The sequence below is a fragment of the Protopterus annectens genome, chromosome 13.part0 (genome assembly GCF_019279795.1).
Source record: "Protopterus annectens isolate FY-2018-M chromosome 13.part0, PAN1.0, whole genome shotgun sequence".
Lineage (NCBI taxonomy): Eukaryota > Metazoa > Chordata > Ceratodontiformes > Protopteridae > Protopterus > Protopterus annectens.
In genome coordinates, this window is record NC_056747.1 from 20,984,754 (window position 1) to 20,999,145 (window position 14,392).

Here is a 14,392-nt window from a genome sequence, read left to right on the forward strand (position 1 = left end):
TCAGTGGGAGTGGTAAGCACTAGATAGCCTATCTATCACAAGATCCAGGTACAGATTCTTAGTTTTAGCACTTGAATTTGCTTATTCATGCTAAGCACTTGTTCAGAACTTGTTGTTAGCACTAAATAAGCTACAAATAACTACAACACTCAACCTTCCTATTTACCTAGAGGAAAACGTTTTTTGTACTTACTTTCTGCACTTGCTTAGAGAAAATCAGCTCTTATGCTCACTTGTCTAGAGGAAAGTAGTTTTTTTATTCAGGCATGTCCAAGGGCAAGATCCCAGTGTTCTCTCCTGTCTATCTGATGAATCTGGGCATCTTGAAGCAATGTAGCAATTGCCTCATGTACACAAATAAACCTCTCCTTCTACCACCTGTGAGTGATGCACTTGTCTAGCCAAACTGGAGGTAAAGCTCTCTCCAACCAAGACTGAACTTAACAGTCAATAGGAGAAGGCAAACACTTGCACCACACCACACTCATCACATAGTCCCACTAAACCTACACCACCAAAATCCACACACAGAAACACAAAAACATTCGCAGAGGCTCTCAATAATAACCTGTTCAAGTAACAGAGACCTCCAAAGCAGAAACGCAAGCAATCTCCACCCCCAACACAACCCAAATGACACACAGCCCACAGACTCAGTGTGCCAATAAACCACAGTCCATAAGGCAAACCAAAGAACCCAACACACTAGTCATAGGTGACTCTATAGTCAGGCACACTGATGTCCCACTCACCAAGCTAAACAAGGAGAAGGTTATTGTCAGCTGTCTGTCAGATGCCAGGATCCGCCACATAACCCACACACTCAGGTCAATCCACAACAAGTACAAATATAACTCTGTCCATGTTGGTGTGAACGACCTGAGACATACCTCCCCGGACTACATGAAAAGAGACCTGGAAGAGCTCTCCACTCTTGTAGCCCAGGCAGGTATGATCCTAGCCCTGGGTAGCATCCAGCCATCGGCCAGAATGATACTGCAGAACAAGGACAAAATGATTGCCTTCAACAATTGGCTAAGCTTCTGGTGTCATTCTAAGGGGATCCAGCATCTGTCTGCCTGGGAAGACATGGTCGACAGACCACGATGCTTTGTCACAGATGGCCTGCAACTGTCGCCCCTGGGATTCTGGATACTGGTTAAAGCTCTTGCCACACCTATAGTGCCTTTTTTAGGCAAGATTCAAATGACAAATTCACCACCATAACAGGAACAGGCAAGCAAAAACTGAGGGTAATACTACTCAATGCTAGAAGTCTAAATATCAAAATGCACTCACTCGAGGCACTCCTTAAAATGGAGAACATCAATATCTTTGCAGTGACTGAGACCTGGTTCAAGGCTCTAGAGAGCACCCCTGCATTACCAGGCTATAACTCGTATCACACTTTTCAGCCATCTAACCTGGAACAGAACACCAAAGGAGGAGGTGTGTCCATATTCATTAAGGATATCCACACCTCCAGGCTAGCTGCGCAGCATAATGCATTCGAGGTCATCCAAGTGCAACTAACTCTGGGCAAAACTGCAATCCAAATTGTAGCTTGCTACAGACCCTCCACCACGCCTAAGGATTCCCACTCCTCTTTTCTTGATATACTGGAAAATATTAGGGTTCAACCAAACAGCGATTTCAACTACCCCACCATTAACTGGGAAAACTACTCAAGTACTAACTCCTTCGCTCAATGCTTTCTGGAATTCATAAATTCCAATGCCCTGGATCAACTTATCCAAACCCCCACCAGGGGCAACAATATCCTAGACATAGTCATTACCAACATGAGTGACCGGTGTTCCACACCTGTAGTCAACTCCTCTTTTGTCAGATCCGACTATAAGCTAATCATCCTAGATATCCGCATCCCGCTCCCACCCACCATTAAGGAAACCATGGTAAAAAATTTCTCCAAAGCCAACTTCATGCTTCTTAAGACAGAAGTAGCAAACTTCATGACACCCATGCAGATGGATAATACAGTTACGACTCCTGAATCCTATACAAATGCACTCTATAAGCAGTTACATGAGTGCATGGATTGTGCTATCCCAAACAGAACCAAGACGCTATCCTCCAAAAAAAGGAAGCCAATCTGGTGGTCCTTTGCCATAAACAAACTCTACAACTGAAGGAAGAAACTGTTGCAAAAGAGAGCAAAATTCCATGAGTGGAGGAGCTCCATGGTCAGCCTCAGTAAGAAGCTGAGATTCCTTATAAGATCCTCCAAAGCTACCTACGAAAACAAAATCACCACTCATTCTAAAGGCCACCACAAAGCATTCTATAGCTATGTCAAGAATCTCAATGGAAACACCCATATCTGCTCTGAGTAACAGCACAACTGCATGAAAATTACAGAACCAACTGATATTGCCAACATCCTGGCAGATAGGTTATGTGCTAACTTTACCCCCTTCTCACCCCCTAATGGGCCCATATCTACACAGGAAGAATGCAGAGTCCTTGTAATCACATCTATGCAGGTAACACCTGCACTCTCTAAAACCAAAAACACAGCATCCATGGGACCGGACAACATCCCAGGCTGTGTTTTACACAAACTTCAGAATGAAATGGCTCCCCACCTAAGCACCATGTTCAATCATAATCTCACGTCATGCTTTGAGCCCATTGAATGGCGTACAGCAACAGTTATCCCACTCCACAACAGGGGAGCCACCACTGATCCTGGGAACTATCGCCCTATTAGGCTGACGAGCCTGGACTGCAAGGCCATGGAACGTATGCAGGAATAATTTGGCCAGATGAAACCAGTTCTAAAAATCTACTGCCACTAAGAAAACAGACAAGGCCTCCAGACAAAGGATTTCACTACAACTGAGGTCAACACTAAGATATACAGCTATAACACACAAGAAGAAGAAAAAGTAGAGTTGTACAGATTACAGAGATATTAAATCAAAATACAGACAAAAATAAGAATAAACACTTATCTTTTCTCAATATCACATGTGCAGTAGGTCAATCACTCTGCAGCAGCCTGAGCAACAGGTATTAAAACACAAGACAGAAACCAAACAATACAGATACAGGAATACTTTGGCCGGATGAAACCAGTTCTTTAAACTTACTGCCACAAAGACAACAGGCAAGACTTCCAGACAAAGGATTTCATTAACAACTGAGGTCAACACTAAGATATAAAGCTATAATACACAAGAAAAAGAATAAGTACAGTTGTACAGACTACAGCGATATTAAATCAAAATGCAGACAAAAAATGAAAATAAACACTTATCTTTTCTCAATATTACAACTGGCAGTAGGTCAATCTCTCTGCTTCAGCCTGACCAACAGATATATTTGACTTAAAACACAGGAGAAACCAAACAATACAGATGCAGGAATACTTTGGCCGGATGAAACCAGTTCTGAAAACTTACTGCTACTAAGAAAACAGACAAGGCCTCCAGACAAAGGATTTCACTACAACTGAGGTCCATGAGGGATGAAACTTGTTTTTGTGCCTCTGCCCATTGATTGTGTGGCAGGTCTGGCATACCGTTTGGCCTTGACAGGGTGTAAAAGTGGAACCTGTAGCCTTGTGATATGATATTCAAGACCCATTTGTCCTGGGTGATAATGTGCCAATTTTGTGAAAAAAGTGCTAGTTTTCCCCCAAAGGAGCTGCCAGAAGATAAGTCCTTGGTGCTGGCAGGGGAAAGTCAATGAGACGGTTTGCTGTATGGCTGTGATTTTTCCTCTTCGCTTTTGGAGGTAGAAGCACCCCATGGTTTAGGCCTGTATGAGCCGTGGGGCTGTGATCTGCCTCTGGGGCGTCTGTATCTGCCTCTTTGTGGCCTGCCTGACACTGGAAAGGACAAATTCTTTATAGGCCAGTTCCTGCTAAATCTGGGAGGCTGTACCTGTAAGAAATCCTTGACTGTTTGCATAGATTTAGCTTTGTCCTCCATTTTCTTCAACACCTCTTCTGCTTTAACACCAAACAAGGTATCATGCTGTAATGGAGTATCTAATAGTTTTGCTTTAACATGATTGGGCAGATTCTGTTCTTTTAATCAAGCATGCCTCCTAATGACTGAACATGTAACAGCGACCCTGCAGGAGGCCTCTGGAGAATCAAAACCACACTGCAAAGTATGCTTTCCCACTTGTTCAGCTGCATGCAATAAATCCTGCATTTCTTTGTTTTCTGCACATTCTGAATTTGTCAACATTTTCTGTTTAAGCTGCGACATAAGATATTGCTGATATTTAAGCATATGAAACTGACAATTTAAAGCTCTTACAGCCAAGGTAGCAGAAGTATAAATCTTTTTCCCCATCTGTCCAGAGCCCTTGAATCCCTATCAGAGGGGATAGGGTTTTTTTGCACTGGAAGCCTTCACCCCTTTGGGACCCTGAGAGATAGTTTCTGGGTCAGAAGCAGGATTTTTATAAAGAAATTTATGTGAATCAGGAACCCTGTAGTATCTGTCTGGCTTAACAGGAGCTGGGGGTAAAGAGTCAGGGGACAGACCGGACTCTGGAAATACATCATCTACAATGTCTAAAACAGGAGGAATAGCAAGGGGCCTGTGCTGAGGTAATAAAAGGAAGTCTCTGAGCCTTTTCTTGGATTCAGAGTAATCTTGGCTCTCCCAGTGGAAATGCTCCCTCATAGTATGCAGGGTTTCCCCAAAAGAATAATCCTCAGGAGGAAAGGCTGAAGGGATAGATTCTTCAGCATCAGAATCCTCATAGGGAGGAAGAGTATATTCCTGTTCAGAAGAGGAATCAGAGGAAATGGAAACCTGATTTGAAGATTCATAGTCTATCTCTTGCCTAGGCCTCTTATCAGGAGGGGGATGGGAACCCGTGATCAAAGTAATTAGGTCTTCGGCCATTTTAAGCATCTGTTTTTTAGGCATGGAGGCCTGTCCAGGAGAATGCTGTGCTTGTTTCTTCATCTTTAGAGCTGCTTTAGTCTTTGGTTTTGAAGCTGAAGTTGGTTTTACATATAACTGTGTAGGCCTGAAAACACCCTCAGAAGCAGTTGCCTGCTCAGTGGCTCCGGACCCATCTGAGGGATTAGTTTCTGAGTGTCCTACACCTTGAGTTTCCAGTGGCCTAGTCGGCTGCACATGGGAGTTGGAAGTGGCCTGTGGCTCTGAGGTAGTGGGCGTCAGGGGCTGCGAAAGCACCTCGCTGAGAACCGGCGAACAGGCAACAGGCCCAGCGGAAGCCTCGTCATCGGTTTTGGACCTCGGATGCCTGTCCTTCTCTTTTTCTTTGCGCTTTTTATAAACTCCGGTAGTCGGCTGTTCCAACGGCATTATATAATTGAATCTTCTGCCAAAGTAATGAAATGCAAAATCGTACTGACGCTTAATAGTGCGTTGGTTAAATCTAGCACAAAACCGACAACTAGCAACGTCGTGGTCAGGGTCTAGGCAAGGAATACAGTAAGAATGAAAATCCTTATGAGGTATTTGCTTCCCACAAGAAATACAATTATTAACTTTTTCTGACATCGGTCTGGAGCAAGAAAAAAGTTTCCCCAACGGGGTACTTAGCTTTAATGAAGACTTCGGATCTGAAATTTGAATATGAAAATCTCAGGAGTCGGCCGACCGGCACTTGCGAACTGCTTTTGCTTCGGGCACCGCGTGGCAAGAAAGACTGAAGAAAATGGTGTCGGCTGCATCTTTTATACCCCTGGCGCACTGACGTCAGGGAGGAGGCGACAGCATCAGACGCCGGACCTAGACTTTGGAACTCGGGCCGACTGCGGGTAGCCTGCCAGCAGGATAACCCTATTGTAATGACTGCAACAGTGAAACACGATGAACATCAGACAAGGCCTCCAGACAAAGGATTTCACTTCAACTGAGGTCAACATTAAGATATACAGCTATACCATACAAGAAGAACAGTAAGTACAGTTGCACAGATTACTGAGATATTAAATCAAAATACAGACAAAAAATGAGAATAAACACTTATTTTTTCTCAATATCACAGCTGGCAATAGGTCGATCTCTCTGCAGCAGCCTGAGCAACAGGTATATGTGATTTAAAACACAAGACAGAAACCAAACAATACAGATGCAGGAATACTTTGGAGGGATGAAACCAGTTCTGAAAACTTACTGCCACTAAGAAAAGAGACAAGGCCTCCAGACAAAGGATTTCATTACAAAAGAGGTCAACACTAAGAGATACAGCTATCACACACAAGAAGAAGAATAAGTACAATGTACAGATTACAGAGATATTAAATCAAAATGCGTAGGACAAAAAATGAGAATAAACACTTATCTTTTCTTAATATCACAGGTCACAGTAGGTCAATCTCTCTGCAGCAGCCTGTGCAACAGGTATATCTCATTTAAAACACAGGTCAGAAACCAAACAATAGAGATGCAGGTATACTTTGACTAAACTAGGTATACTAGGTAAACTAGTTCTGAAAACTTACTGCCACTAAGAAAAGAAAAATGGCCTCCAGACAAAAGATTTCAGAGCAACTGAGGTCAACACTAAGATATACAGTTATAACACACAAGAAAAAGAATAAGTACAGTTGTACAGATTACAGAGATATTAAATCAAAATGCAGACAAAAAATGAGAATAAAAATTTATCTTTTCTCAATATTACATCTGGCAGCAGGTCCATCTTTCTGCAGCAGCCTGAGAAACAGGTATATCGGATTTAAAACACAGGACAGAAACAAAACAATACAGATGCAGGAATACTTTGGCCGGATGAAACCAGTTCTGAAAACTTAACTGCCACTAAGAAAACAGGCAAGGCTTCCATAGAAAGGATTTCACTAGAACTGAGGTCAACACTAAGATATACAGCCATAACTAAGATATACAGCCATAACACACAAGGAGAAGAATAAGTAGAGTTTACAGATTACAGAGATATTAAACTAAAATGCGGACAAAAAATGAGAATAAACACTTCTCTTTTCTCAAAATCACACCTGGCAGCAGGTCAATCTCCCCGCAGCTGCGTGAGCAACAGGTATATCTGATTTAAAACACAGGGCAGAAAACAAACAATAAAGATGCAGGAATACTTTGGTCGGATGAACCCAGTTCTGAAATCTTACTGCCACTAAGAAAACAGACAAGGCCTCCAGACAAAGGATTTCACTACAACTGAGGTCAAAACAAAGATATACAGCTATAATACACAAGAAGAAGAATAAGTAAAGTTGTACAGATTGCAGAGATAGTCAATCAAAATGCAGACAAAAATGAGAATAAATACTTATCTTTTCTCAATATCACAGCTGGCAGTAGGTCAATCTCTCTGCATTAGCCTGAGCAACAGGTGTATCTGATTCAAAACACAAGACAGAAACCAAAAAAAAAAAGATGCAGGAATACTTTGGCCGGATGAAACCAGTTCTAAAAACTTACTGCCACTAAGAAAACAGATAAGGCCTCCAGACAAAGGATTTCATTACAACTGAGGTCAACACTAAGATATAAAGCTAAAACACACAAGAAGAAGAATAAGTACCACTGTAAAGATTACACAGATATTAAATCAAAATGCAGACAAAAAATTAGAATAAACACTTAAATTTTCTCAATATCAGAGCTGGCAGTAGGCCAACCTCCCTGCAGCAGCCAGAGCAGCAGGTATACCTGATTTAAAACACAGGACAGAAACCAAACACTACAGATGCAGGAATACTTTGGCCGGATGAAACAAGTTCTGAAAATTAACTGCCACTAACAAAACAGACAAGGCCTCCAGAGAAAGTATTTCACTACAACTGAAGTCAACACTAAGATATACAGCTATAACACACAAGAAGAAGAATAAGTACAGTTGTACAGACTACAGAGATATTAAATCAAAATGCAAACAAAAAATGAGAATAAACACTTATCTTTTCGCAATATCACAGCTGGCAGTAGGTCAATCTCTTTGCAGCAGTCTGAGCAACAGGTATATCTGATTTAAAACACAAGACAGAAACCAAACAACACAGATGCAGGAATACTTTGGCTGGATGAAACCAGTTCTGAAAACTTACTGCCACTAAGAAAACACACAAGGCCTACAGACAAAGGATTTCACTACAACTGAGGTCAACACTAAGATATACAGCTATAACACACAAGAGGAAGAATAAGTACAGTTGTAAAAAATACAGAGATATTAAATTAAAATATAGACAAAAAATGAGAATAAACGCTTATCTTTTCTCAATATCACAGCTGGCAGTAGGTCAATCACTCTGCAGCAGCCTGAGGAACAGGTATATCTGATTTAAAACACAGGACAGAAACCAAACAATACAGATGCAGCAATACTTTGGCCAGATGAAACCAGTTCTGAAAACTTACTACCACTAAGAAAAAAGACAAGGCCTCCAGACAGAGGATTTCATTACGGGAAAGAGCACTACAGATGTGATGTTTGCTCTGAGAGTGTTGATGGAGAAGTACAGAGAATGTCAGAAGTAGTTGCATTGTGTTTTTGTAGACTTGGAGAAAGCATATGACAGGGTGCCTAGACAGGAGTTGTGGTATTTTATGAGGAAGTCAGGAGTGTCAGAGAAGTATGTAAGAGTGGTACAGGATATGTACGAGGGTAGTGTGACAGCGGTGAGGTCTGCGGTGGGAGTGACAGATGCGTTTAAGGTGGAGGTGGGGTTACATCAAGGATCAGCTCTGAGCCCTTTCTTATTTGCAATGGTGATGGACAGGTTGACAGACGAGATCAGACAGGAGTCCTCATGGACTACGATGTTTGCAGATGACATTGTGATCTGTAGTGAGAGCAGGGAACAGGTGGAGGAGACCATGGAGAGATGGAGATATGCTCTAGAGAGAAAAGGAATGAAAGTCAGCAGGACTAAGACAGAATATATGTGTGTGAATGAGAGGGAAGATAGAGGAATGGTGAGGATGAGAGGGAGGATAGAGGAATGGTGAGGATGCAAGGAGTAGAGGTGGCAAAGGTGGATGAGTTTAAATACTTGGGGTAAATAGTTCAGAGTAACGGTGAGTGTGGAAGACAGGTGAAGAAGAGAGTACAGGCAGGATGGAGTGGGTGGAGAAGAGTGTCAGGAGTGATTTGTGACAGACGAGTACCTATAAGAGTGAAAGGGAAGGTCTACAAGAGGGTAGTGAGGCCAGCTATGTTATATGGGTTGGAGACAGTGGCATTGACAAAAAGGCAGGAGTTTGCGCTGGATGTGGCAGATTGAAAGATGTTAAGATTTGCACTGTGTGTGACGAGGGTGGACAGGATTAGGAATAAGTATATTAGAGGGTCAGCCCAGGTTGGAAGGTTTAGCCAGAGAGGCAAGATTATGTTGGTTTGGACATGTGCTGAGAAGGGATGCGGAGTATTTTGGCAAAAAGATGCTAAGGGTGAAGCTACCAGGTAACAGGAAAAGAGGAAGGCCTAAGATAAGGTTTATGGATGTGGTGAGAGAGGACATGCAGGTGGTTGGTGTGACAGAGCAAGATGCAGGGGACAGGAAGAAATAGAAACAGGTGATCTGCTGTGGCGAACCCTAACGGGAACAGCCGAAAACAGATGATGATGACTAAGATATACAGGTATAACACACAAGAAGAAGAATAAGTGCAGTTGTACAGATTACAGAGATATTAAATCAAAATGCAGACAAAAAATGAGAATAAACATTTATCTTTTCTCAATATCACAGCTGGCAGTAGGTCAATTTCTCTGCAGCAGCCTGAGCAACAGGTATATCTGATTTAAAACACAGGACAGAAACCAAACAATACAGATGCCAGAATACTTTCGCCGGATTAAACCACTACTGAAAACTTACTGCCACTAAGAAAACAGACAAGGCCTCCAGACAAAGGATTTCACTACAACTGAGGTCAACACTAAGATATACAGCTATAACACACAAGGAGAAGAATAAGTACAGTTGTAGAGATTACAGAGGTAGTCAATCAAAATGCAGAGAAAAAATGAGAATAAACACTTATCTTTTCTCAATATCACAGCTGGCAGTAGATCATCTATCGGCAGCATCCTGAGCAACAGGAAAATCTGACTTAAAACACAAGACAGAAACCAAACAATACAGATGCAAGAATACTTTGGCCAGATGAAACCAGTTCTGAAAAATTACTGCCACTAAGAAAACAGATAAGGCCTCCAGATAAAGGATTTCACTACAACTGAGGTCATCACTAAGATATACAGCTATAACACACAAGAAGAAGAATAAGTACAGTTGTAAAGATTACAGAGATATTAAATCAAAATGCAGACAAAAATGAGAATAAACACTTATCTTTTCTCAATATCACAGTTGGAAGTAGGTCAATCTCCCTGCAGCAGCCTGTGCAGCAGGTATACCTGATTTAAAACACAAGGCAGAAACCAAATAATACAGATGCAGGAATACTTTGGCCGGATGAAACCAGTTCTGAAAAATTACTGCCACTAAGAAAACAGATAAGGCCTCCAGACAAAGGATTTCACTACAACTGAGGTCAAGACTAAGATATACAGCTATAACACATAAGAAGAAGAATAAGTACAGTTGTAAAGATTACAGAGATATTAAATCAAAATGCAGACAAAAATGAGAATAAACACTTATCTTTTCTCAATATCACAGCTGGCAGTAGGTCAATCTCCCTGCAGCAGCCAGGTATACCTGATTTCAAACACAGGACAGAAACCAAACAATACAGATGCAGAAATACTTTGGCCGGATGAAACTAGTTCTAAAAACATACTGCCACTAAGAAAACAGACAAGGCCTCCAGACAAAGGATTTCACTACAACTGAGGTCAACAACAAGATATAGAGCTATAAGACAAAAGAAGAAGAATAAGTACAGTTGTACAGACTACAGTGATATTAAATCAAAATGCAGCTGAAAATGAGAATAAACACTTCTCTTTTCTCAATATCACAGCTGGCAGTAGGTCAATCTCTCTGCAACCGCCTGAGCAACAGGTATATCTCATTTAAAACACAGGTCAGAAACCAAACAATAGAGATGCAGGTATACTTTGACCGGATGAAACTAGTTCTGAAAACTTACTGCCACTAAGAAAAGAAAAAAGACCTCCAGACAAAAGATTTCAGAGCAACTGAGGTCAACACTAAGATATACAGTTATAACAAACAAGAAAAAGAATAAGTAAAGTAGTACAGATTGCAGAGATAGTCAATCAAAATGCAGACAAAAATGAGAATAAATACTTATCTTTTCTCAGTATCACAGCTGGCAGTAGGTCAATCTCTCTGCATTAGCCTGAGCAACAGGTATATCTGATTTAAAACACAAGACAGAAACCAAAAAAAAAGATGCAGGAATACTTTGGCCGGATGAAACCAGTTCTGAAAACTTACTGCCAGTAAGAAAACAGACAAGGCCTCCAGACAAAGGATTTCACTACAGCTGAGGTCAACACTAAGATATAAAGCTATAACACACAAGAAGAAGAATAAGTACCACTGTAAAGATTACACAGATATTAAATCAAAATGCAGACAAAAAATGAGAATAAACACTTATCTTTTCTCAATATCACAGCTGGCAGTAGGTCAAGCTCCCTGCAGCAGCCTGAGCAGCAGGTATACCTGATTTAAAACACAGGACAGAAACCAAACACTACAGATGCAGGAATACTTTGGCCGGATGAAACAAGTTCTGAAAATTAACTGCCACTAACAAAACAGACAAGGCCTCCAGAGAAAGTATTTCACTACAACTGAGGTCAGCACTAAGATATACAGCTATAACACACAAGAAGAAGAATAAGTACAGTTGTACAGACTACAGAGATATTAAATCAAAATGCAAACAAAAAATGAGAATAAACACTTATTTTTTGTCAATATCACAGCTTACAGGAGGACAATCTCTTTGCAGCAGCCTGAGCAACAGGTATATCTGATTTAAAACACAAGACAGAAACCAAACAACACAGATGCAGGAATACTTTGGCCGTATAAAACCAGTTCTGAAAACTTACTGCCACTAAGAAAACACACAAGGCCTCCAGACAAAGGATTTCACTACAACTGAGGTCAACACTAAGATATACAGCTATAACACACAAGGAGAAGAATAAGTACAGTTGTACAGATTACAGAGGTAGTCAATCAAAATGCAGAGAAAAAATGAGAATAAACACTTATCTTTTCTCAGTATCACAGCTGGCAGTAGATCATCTATCAGCAGCATCCTGAGCAACAGGAAAATCTGACTTAAAACACAAGACAGAAACCAAACAATACAGATGCAGGAATACTTTGGCCAGATGAAACCAGTTCTGAAAAATTACTGCCACTAAGAAAACAGATAAGGCCTCCAGACAAAGGATTTTACTACAACTGAGGTCATCATTAAGATATACAGCTATAACACACAAGAAGAAGAATAAGTACAGTTGTAAAGATTACAGAGATATTAAATCAAAATGCAGACAAAAAATGAGAATAAACACTTATCTTTTCTCAATATCACAGCTAGCAGTAGGTCAATCTCCCTGCAGCAGCCAGGTATACCTGATTTCAAACACAGGACAGAAACCAAACTATACAGATGCAGGAATACTTTGGCCGGATGAAACTAGTTCTGAAAACATACTGCCACTAAGACAACAGACAAGGCCTCCAGACAAAGGATCTCACTACAACTGAGGTCAACACTAAGATATAGAGCTATAAGACAAAAGAAGAATAAGTACAGTTGTACAGACTACAGAGATATTAAATCAAAATGCAGCTGAAAATGAGAATAAACACTTCTCTTTTCTCAATATCACAGATGGCAGTAGGTCAATCTCTCTGCAGCAGCCTGAGCAACAGGTATATGTGATTTAAAACACAAGACAGAAACCAAACAATACCAGATGCAGGAATACTTTGGCTGGATGAAACCAGTTCTGGAAACTTACTGCCACTAAGAAAAGAGACTAGGCCTCCAGACAAAGGATTTCATTACAAAAGAGGTCAACACTAAGATATACATCTATAACACACAATAAGAAGAATAAGTACAGTTGTACAGATTACAGAGATATTAAATCAAAATGTAGACAAAAAATGAGAATAAACACTTATCTTTTCTCAATATCACAGCTGGCAGTAGGTCAATCTCTCTGCAACCGCCTGAGCAACAAACTAAAATGCGGACAAACAATGAGAATAAACACTTATCTTTTCTCAATATCACACCTGGCAGCAGGTCAAGCTCTCTGCAGCAGCCTGAGCAACAGGTATATCTGATTTAAAACACAGGACAGAAACCAAACAATAAAGATGCAGGAATACTTTGGGTGGATGAAACCAGTTCTGAAATCTTACTGCCACTAAGAAAACAGACATGGCCTCCAGACAAAGGATTTCACTACAACTGAGGTCAAAACAAAGATATACAGCTATAATACACAAGAAGAAGAATAAGTAAAGTTGTACAGATTGCAGAGATAGTCAATCAAAATGCAGACAAAAATGAGAATAAATACTTATCTTTTCTCTGTATCACAGCTGGCAGTAGGTCAATCTCTCTGCATTAGCCTGAGCAACAGGTATATCTGATTTAAAACACAAGACAGAAACCAAAAAAAAAAAAAGATACAGGAATACTTTGGCCGGATGAAACCAGTTCTGAAAACCTACTGCCAGTAAGAAAACAGACAAGGCCTCCAGACAAAGGATTTCACTACAGCTGAGGTCAACACTAAGATATAAAGCGATAACACACAAGAAGAAGAATAAGTACCACTGTAAAGATTACACAGATATTAAATCAAAATGCAGACATAAAATGAGAATAAACACTTATCTTTTCTCAATATCACAGCTGGCAGTAGGTCAAACCCCCTGCAGCAGCCTGAGCAGCAGGTATACCTGATTTAAAACACAGGACAGAAACCAAACACTACAGATGCAGGAATACTTTGGCCGGATGAAACAAGTTCTGAAAATTAACTGCCACTAACAAAACAGACAAGGCCTCCAGAGAAAGTATTTCACTACAATTGAGGTCAACACTAAGATATACAACTATAACACACAAGAAGAAGAATAAGTACAGTTGTACAGACTACAGAGATATTAAATCAAAATGCAAACAAAAAATGAGAATAAACACTTATCTTTTCTCAATATCACAGCTGACAGTAGGTCAATCTCTTTGCAGCTGCCTGAGCAACAGGTATATCTGATTTAAAACACAAGACAGAAACCAAACAACACAGATGCAGGAATACTTTGGCCGGATAAAGCAAATTCTGAAAACTTACTGCCACTAAGAAAACACGCAAGGCCTCCAGACAAAGGATTTCACTACAACTGAGGTCAACACTAAGATATACAGCTTTAACACACAAGAAGAAGAATAAGTACAGTTGTAAAAAA

The 14,392-nt window shown here is 40.6% G+C and overlaps 1 protein-coding gene and 1 long non-coding RNA gene across 2 annotated transcripts in view; one reads left to right on the plus strand and one right to left on the minus strand.

Moving 5' to 3' along the window:
* The window catches only part of LOC122817554 (DAP3-binding cell death enhancer 1-like), a 938,516-nt gene that overhangs the window by 49,602 nt on the left and 874,522 nt on the right, over positions 1–14,392 (minus strand). The window lies entirely within an intron of this gene.
* On the plus strand, positions 12,432–12,849 carry LOC122817555. The gene is made up of 2 exons (XR_006367294.1): positions 12,432–12,506; positions 12,808–12,849. It is a non-coding gene; the product is annotated as an uncharacterized LOC122817555 (long non-coding RNA).